We start from the raw sequence: 8649 nt of genomic DNA, 5'->3' as shown, positions 1-8649 counted from the left end.
CACAAGTAACACAACATCTTGTTGGTGAAAGGTATAGACATGCTTGCATGGCATCACACTGCCTCTCATGATATTTTATCCTTCAATTTATGCTTCATTTGCATATACAATTAACTTTTAATTTTATTGGATCGCCCACATAAATTTTATATTTTGGTTACGTTGGTCCATATTCAATGTTAACACTAGCACCTACACATGCAAATCGAATATACTACAACATGTTTATAATCCTGTTGAATTTTGGTAATATGACTATTAATATCAAGTTCTTTGAATTGGTAGAATTTTTCTGATTATACTTTGTTCTTATTCTTGTCAATCGAGCCCTATCCGGAGCTATTAGCTGTTACTCATAACTTCATTTCGTATTGTCTATGGATATCGAATGAGAATATTTAGATCTTGTTGATCCGTGTTTGATTGACATATATGGGTTTAGTGGCTTTTGTACATGGAGTTATTCTTAAAAGTAACAATGTTCTTGGAATTAGATAGTAAAATTAATAGCAAGATAGGATTGAATGATAAGGTTTTTTTGACAATGAATGATTTGTTGATTTAGAAGTAGTATGTCAAGGCAATATACACCCACATACGATCATCAATTGAACCTTTGAACCGATGTTTTCGTCAAATCTCCCACATTGTATAAACTTTTGAAGAAAAAGTTCAACAGAGGAAACATGTACAAGAATAACTTTGCAAAACCACCAACAGACTCCAATCACGGAATAACACTTTTTTATAAAAATAAACATACGTAGTATTAGTGCTGTAGCGATAACAATTCAAATACTTTGTACTTAATATAGTACAATGTTTCAAAATCTTCGTATCAACAAAAAAATGTTACTATGTAAGAAAAATCACAAATTGGATATTGGAAATTTGAAATTAAACTGGAAAATAATGAAGTTTCTTATAGAAAATTAATTCTTATGTGAGTTGAACAGAATATGCAAGTACACTGTACACAAAGGTAAAGGGATGCATGGTCTAACCTTGTACCTACATTATTGCTACATGCTTAGATAGGTTATAGGTGAAGCACTTAGGACGACTATAGGTAATCATATACAAGTATGTGTCATAAACTCATACTTTCTCCGTTTTTTTTATACATGCAACACACACTTTTTCACGGTATTTAAAAAAAGTGAGACTCATGTGATTTAATACAATTAAAATGAGGGTGAGCTATGGTTAGGAGTACAATTTAGTGGACCATGTGATTAAAATAAGGAAAGTAATACAACTTTTAACAAAACAACTTTTTAATTTTAGTGTGTTGTAAGTATTATAACATTTTCATTTTAGAAAAGTGTTGCAAGTATAAAAAAACGGAGGAAGTAATTAACATAGATATGACATGGATAGTTGCCTTATCCTTTACACTAATGTCAGTATTCACTATTCAGCAATGTGTTATCAACATGTACACGAAGTTAATGCAAGATTTTGTATGTATTACAGTGATGAATTGATGATGGAAGATTCTGTTGCACAAACATGAAAAAATCATACTCTGTGAAACCAAGATTACATTGTACTCAAATCATGAACAATTGAGCTAAGGTGTATTACAGTAGTTCTTTGCACCTTATTCAAATTGAAATTTCAATTCGAAATTCATTTGATTTGATTGAAACTGGTTTGAATTTGATTGAAACTGATTTGAATTGATTTGACATGATTACACTACAACTAGCTTATTGGATCTCATCTGAATTAGTTGGATTTTATTAGAGTTTATCTAAAACTAATAGATTTAAAACTTTTTTTTAGATGAAATAATCAATACACTTAGAGGTTTTCTATCAGCACACCACATCAATCTTTTTAAAGGGATTCTACAAATATCTCAAAAACTATAATAGTTAGTCCTTAAAGAGTGAGGATAGCCCAAGTGGCTAAGTTGTTCAAACACCCATTTGGTGCCACGAGATCTTGGGATTGATTTTTATCACTCGCCACATGGCTCTCCAAATACCAAAAAAAAAAATTGATAGATATTCCTTATGCTCATATCTTATACTACTTGATTTACCTATACATAATCAAAATTTGTATGCGTAGATTTACAATCAATATAAGATCAAATGGGAAGAATACCAAAAAGAGAAATAAAATTATAATCCTAAGATCTCATAGTATCTTGTTCAAAATGCATAAACTTTATGCTAAACCACATGATAAGGACATTCAAAATCAAATTATTATAACTATATATAACTAATCATAATGAAGAAAGTAATCCCTTAAACAAGAATCCAAATCCTTTTGCATAATTTCCTCGGACCCCATTTCAACATTTTGAAATTTAGAATCACTTGCTACCCAAGTTTGTCTTACAAAATCCCACTCACTTAAAAAATTAGATTAAAGCAATTTGATGAATTGAAGATTCATTCAACCTCCACTTCCATGACCCAGCAAAAGATGAACACAAGTACACTACCACTAGTGAATTTGCAAATTACTCGGTCTTATTTTAATGCATGTGATAATAATGGGTCCCATAAACCCATTTTTCATATTTTTTTTTTGAAAAATAAAAAAGAGGGAACCAAAATTCAAAAGACAGAATTATGAAAAATAGTGTGTATAAGTAAAGTTTGGTAGGTTGTATATTCATTGGTTCATTCTAATTCTTAAGATGTACCCCCGATTAATGTAAAAACTTAACCACTGCGTGGGGCATGTTATTCTTTGATGTTCGTTTTCTTCCCACAAACATTTTTTATTTTTATTTTTTTTGGGGGGAAGGGGGGGGGGGTGGTGGGGGGGATAAAATTTGTGTTTTTTTGGGCCCACAAAATCAAATGGTAAACCTAGGAAAACAGTTGGTGTACAAAACATTACGGTCACTATCAAAATAGTTATTTCATCTTATATACTACCTCCGTTACATGTTATGTGCAACAATTAGACATTTTCCCTCTCTGTTTTATGTCAAATCGTTGCACATAACTTGTAACGAAGGTAGTAGAAAACATTATACTAGTAGATTAAATCAATGCATGTAATAGCAGCTTAGAGGCTTAGTAGATTAAATTTGATTTAGCTTTAATTGTTCAGCTTTAATCCGTATATATTACATTGGTAATCACATACCTGTAAGAAGTATCGATTTGATAAAGAAAGCTGGTGTAAATCATGGGAATTTAGTTATGATTAGTAAATAAGTACTCATATCAATTATAACAAACTTGTATCAATATCCAACATGGGTGTTTATGTACTCCATATCAATTGTTACTTTGAAGTCCGATTTGAAACGGAGTTGATTGATTTTGTTCTTGTAGGTGATAAGAAAAAAAAGATGATATTGGGCAATAGGATGACTTGAAAGTTGAAACCCATCACAAGAAAAACATGGGTACTAGCACCATAGACAAGGGGTAAGCATTGCACAATTTTAATGTTACCAACCCTATTAATGATGATGGATCATGGATCATACTTTGAAAATATTTTACTACAAAAAGTCATATTACAACAAAACATGGCAAAATACGAAGGGTCGGGTACGTGGATTTGGATCATGCCTAGGAAACCATTTTAAAATTCTCATTACGATACAACAAAGTCCACTGATGTATGAAATTTAGTTAATGAATTGTATTTTAAGGTAGGTTTAGGCGCCTAGCTAACCGCCTAACCCCAGAGCACACAAAATCAATAAGAGGCACGACTTAATATCATCTTAAACAAATGGTACTACATATTATTTAATTTGCATGGATTCCTCTTCCTTCGCATTGTTCTTACTTGGAGAATGATTTATTATACGAGTAAGGAACAAAACACATAAATTCTCTCAGTCTAGTTTCACCTTCTCCTACGACAAACAAGAAAAATACGTAACAAGGAGTACAAATTAAAGTGTACATCTCATTTAGACACAATTCAGCAAAGACATGCCTTGCACAACGATTCGATTGATGCAACATCCACGCTAAGCTCAAAAGTTTCCCCAAGTTGTTCCCCTTGTAGTGAATCTACGGCATCTACCCACATACGAGTACGAAGGATATGGTATGGACCCAATACCACCAAGGTTTTCATAATGGAGGTCATGAGGCATTTTTCTACCTCTTGAGTGTGGGATCAAAAATATTATAATTGAAGGTGATAATCTTTTAATAATCAACTCCGTTAAAGGTATCTGGTCAACATTATGGCAAAATGATCATATTGTTAAAGACATTTGTTCTCTTCTTACGATTACTGGAGCATTCGTCATATCTTTCGGAAGGCAAATCAAGCAGCGAATTGGATAACAAATGTTGGTCATTTAGTTAGTGATAGTATGGATAATAGTTCCTTGTAATAATTCTTTTTTATTTCCCATCTTTTTTTCTGACGTATTAGGAATTCCTCTCGTGAAGAGGATGTCCTAATGTTTACTTTTTTCTTACCATTGTAAAAAAAAATAAAAAATATAAAAAAAAACATGCATATTATGCTCCTCGATATTTCAACCTTGTCATCAAACAATCTTTTCCGTTGGTAACTTTCACCAATCATGCTAGATTGACAAGATTATACATTTGTACATCAAGTCAAATTATTATGAATATTAAGGAGTACAAAATTTACAATGATATTGTACATGGTAATACACTAATACTTGTATGATTAGACAATACGTGGAAATACATATAGGAAAGTTTTTTAATTGTTGATATCTTATTACAGAATATAACTTATGTCACACTTGTATACTTCCTCCATTTCTTTTTAGTTGACACGTTTCTTTAGTCACGTTTGCTAATACACAACTTCAATTGTTTGTCAATGCACAAAACAGTGAAAACACAGTCAAAAAAAAGTGTGTGAATAGTGCTAATGCTAAAGTCAAAACGTGTCAACTAAAAAAAGCGAAGGTAGTATTTTTTTAGAGGCAACACTTATATTATTCATTGTTTTTTTTTAATTGATTGTTTTTCACTGTGTATGATTGTTTATGTACAATTTTTTATCAATATGAATTGTCCATTGTAATTAATAAATTTATAAAAAAATTTAATATTAAAAAAAACATAAGTTAACACGAATTTAACAAAAAATTCAACATGATTATAACTTTTTTTAAATTTTATGCTATAACGGTACAACTAAGGCCCTGTTCTCATCAGATTATTTTCAGTTCAGCTTTAATAAGTTTAGTTCACTTCAGCTCCTAATTTCCTTCTCTCATAAAATATTCATTTCACCTCACTTCAGTTAAGCTCATTTCAGTCAATGAGTCAGGCCCTAAGACTTTGTTTGGTTGTTTAAAAAAAAAAAAAAACTTTGTTTGATTTGATGTACTCCGTAACATATTTTCAACGAATATATATATATATATATATTTGTTTTCCTCATTTTTTTCTTTGCACGACTACGAAAAGTGGAATAAGAAACACAAAATAGAGAACCGTCAAGTTGGATATGCGTTTTGTAAAATAATATAGAACGCTTTTCACTTGTAGGCGTTTTGTAAATGGTTAGGTAAGCTAACCGCTCTTTATTATTTTCATCCCAAAAAAAAAAAACCGCTAAATAATTCAAGAAGGTAGAGATCGGTTGTATTCCTAACTGTTGTGTATTCTTTAGATACAGAAACCTAAAATCACCCATCCTTTTACCAGCCGCCAGCCATATATAACTTGTTGTTCAACAATTATCATCATCTTTTCATCTTTAATTTACAAATCCCTTTGAATTTTTTTCATCAACCGTATGAGATAATTTCTACACCTTATTTCCCCTCAACTTCTTCTGTTGTACAAATATCGTCCTTCATATCCCTTCAATTTCTCTTGAATTTATTCTATTTTTTTTACATGTCTTGCAATTATCATTGGATTGTTTTGGTTGAAGATCTGACAATCGATGAAGGATTTTGTCTACTCCGATAATACATATAATTATCAGTGAGCAACCATAGTCGAATTTAATTATGTAAGCTAGCTTTCAACTTTTTCGACTAACATGAATATAATTTATTGTTCCTCATTACTCAAATCTAATTATTTTTTGTTTTTTTTTTCAACCGATTGTATGTTTGATTGATGTATTTTACGCCTTTAAACTGAATAGTTTTTGTATTTGTTGATTTTTATTGAAAATGATGTTAAAGATCTACAGACTACAGTTTATGTAGTATGAAGTTGTTTCAATTCGATTTGTTGGGTAAAGATGACTCTTTGATTTGTTTTAAAGAATATGTTATAGATATTATGGTTAATTTGATATGTAATATTATGAAAATGCATTAATTGTTTTTGTTTTTGTTTGCTTCGCCATTTTTGTTAATAGAAATGAAAAGCTCGTTGTTTATTGGATTGCTAGTTATACTATTGAAGTCATGCTTTTGGCATGACTCGAGTTAGTTATGCCACCTCAGCTAGGTTGTTAGTTGGTGGCCAGCTTAGCTTATTATTTTACTTTATTTTCTCTCCCTGTATTAACAGCTTTCATCTATAATTTTATTTGCAGATTTTCCCATATTAAAATTTATGATTCTATTTTCTCTCTCTAATTTTCTCTCTCTAATTTTCTCTCTTCCTTCTTCCTATTTTCTGTTTTCATCAAGAACATCTACTTCTTATCATGGTATCAGAGCAAATTCCTGGAGATTTTTGATCAAATTTCCTCTGTGTTCTTGATTTCTTCTGTTGAATTGTTCAATCGATTTCTTTTCTGATCATCTTCTTCTCTTGAATTGTTTAATCGATTCATTCTGTTTCTTGATTTTACCCTAATTCTTCGGTTTCTTCGATTCTTAGCAATGGCTGCTTCGAATTCTCAGACGAATAATGCTGCGATTAATTTCATTGATCCTTACTTCCTTAGTAATGTGATCATCCTGGAATGCAGCTTGGAACTCATGTTCTTAATGGCTCTAATTTCCTCAATTGGAGTCGTATAGTGAAGATGGCGTTAATAGCTCGCAATAAGCTACAATTTGTGGATGGATCATTGCCTATACCTACTACTGATTCTGCTGATTATCAGAAGTGGTTACGCAATGATTATATGGTGATTTCATGGATTCTTTATTCCATGGAAAAGGTACTTGCTGAATCTTTTATGTTTGTTAATTCTTCTCAGCAATTGTGGATTGAATTGTCTGAGCGTTTTGGTCATGCTTCTGCTCTTAGAATTTTCGCATTACATAAGAGTTTGACGAGTATTCAGGAAAATAATTCTTCGATTGCTGAGTATTTTGGTCTTGAAGGTTTTCCTGATTGTACTTGTGGTGCTATGAAACAACTTTCATTTGGAATTTTGAAGAAGATTATTGAGAATGATCAAAGAAACAAGTTGATGCAGCTTCTTTCTGGTTTGAATGCTAGCTATGATCAGGTGAAAACGAATTTGTTAGGATATGATCCTCTACCTCATGTTCATAAGGCGTATTATACACTTCAACATGTTGAACAACATAATAAACTCAATTTTGCTGCTGCTGAGGTGAATGCATTGTAGACTGTGAAGGTTTTTCCTAAATCGGTTTATTCTGGTAAAAAGGATTTCAAGAAACCTAGGACTGATGTTGTTTGTCAGTATTGTAAGAAGAAAGGACATTCGATTGATCAGTGTTTTCAGCTGAATGGATATCTTGATTGGTGGAATAGAGATAAAGTTGTTGCTAAGTCTGCTTCTGATAAGCCTGTTGCTTCATTTCAACATTATTCGCGTTTTGCTACAATGTGAATCAAGACAGTTAAATTGCTGGTATCCTTGGTAAAGCAGCTTCTGATTCAGGTAATTCTGGTGTGGATCCTGTAATGGCTTCTGCATTGTACAAGCAAGTTCTTCAGATGATGTAGAATGGAGGTTCTGTAGCTAGATCGTTTGGTTCTAATTATGTTGTTGAGGACAATCCACTCTGTCCTGCTGTTAAATTTGCTGGTATAATTTCTGTCTCAAATGCTACTAGTTTAACTAAGCAGTTTGATCATACTAGTTGGATAATAGATACAGGTGCTACAGATCATATGGTTTCTAATTTGGGTTTATTTGATTCTATTGAACCACTTAGAAGTCATATTAGGGTGTCTTTACCTGATGGTTCTGTCAAGAATGTTGGTTATAGTGGAACGGTTCATATTACACCACATGTCACCCTTCATAATGTGTTGTATATACCTGAATTTTAAACACAATTTACTTTATGTGGATAAATTACTGGATCATAATGAACTTATTGCTGTTTTTGAACAAGATTCATGTTCCTTTCAGGACTCTACAACTAAGAAAGTGCAAGCTCGAGGCATAAGAGTCTCAGGTTTGTATAAATTTTCTTCAATTCCTTGTCCTGTTCCTTGTTTTATCAATAGCAAATTTGCTTCTGCTGTTGATTTTGCTAATAATTTTTCTTCTTCTATTCATAATACTATCACTAGTTCATGTAAACCTAGTCTTGATGTGATTCATGCTAGGTTAGGACATGCTTGGTAAACTAAGACATGTTTTAGGTCATGCTTTTGGAAATATTAATAAGAATGAGGATTTTAGCTGTGAAGCTTGTGTTCTTGGGAAACATCATAAATTTCCTTTTGAGCTTTCTGATTCTCATGCTTTGGCATCTTTTGATCTAGTTCATATTGATCTTTGGGGTAAATATAAGAGAGCTTCTTTGACTGGAGCAAC

Source organism: Chenopodium album, chromosome 18 (assembly GCF_948465745.1).
Source record: "Chenopodium album chromosome 18, dcCheAlbu1.1, whole genome shotgun sequence".
NCBI classification, from domain to species: domain Eukaryota; kingdom Viridiplantae; phylum Streptophyta; class Magnoliopsida; order Caryophyllales; family Amaranthaceae; genus Chenopodium; species Chenopodium album.
The sequence above is the reverse complement of the archived record's forward strand: the minus strand, read 5'-3'. Positions refer to the sequence as shown.